We start from the raw sequence: 215 nt of genomic DNA, 5'->3' as shown, positions 1-215 counted from the left end.
CCTGCGGAGGCGCCGGGCCACTACCGGCCGCCCGCGAGGGCTCTGCGTGGCCGCTCTGCGCGCGCGCTCCGGCGGGGAACAGGCGACAACTAATGGAGACATTTCCAGGCGGAGCACCTGGCGAGCGGAGCGCGCCGGCGTCCCCAGGCGCCGCGGTCGTCAGCCGAGCCCGCACCGGCGTGACGTGGGCGAGCGAGCGCGCTGCCCACCCGGCC

This window comes from Pteropus alecto, unplaced genomic scaffold, assembly GCF_000325575.1.
Source record: "Pteropus alecto unplaced genomic scaffold, ASM32557v1 scaffold137, whole genome shotgun sequence".
NCBI lineage: Eukaryota > Metazoa > Chordata > Mammalia > Chiroptera > Pteropodidae > Pteropus > Pteropus alecto.
Note: the sequence above shows the minus strand (reverse complement) of the source record.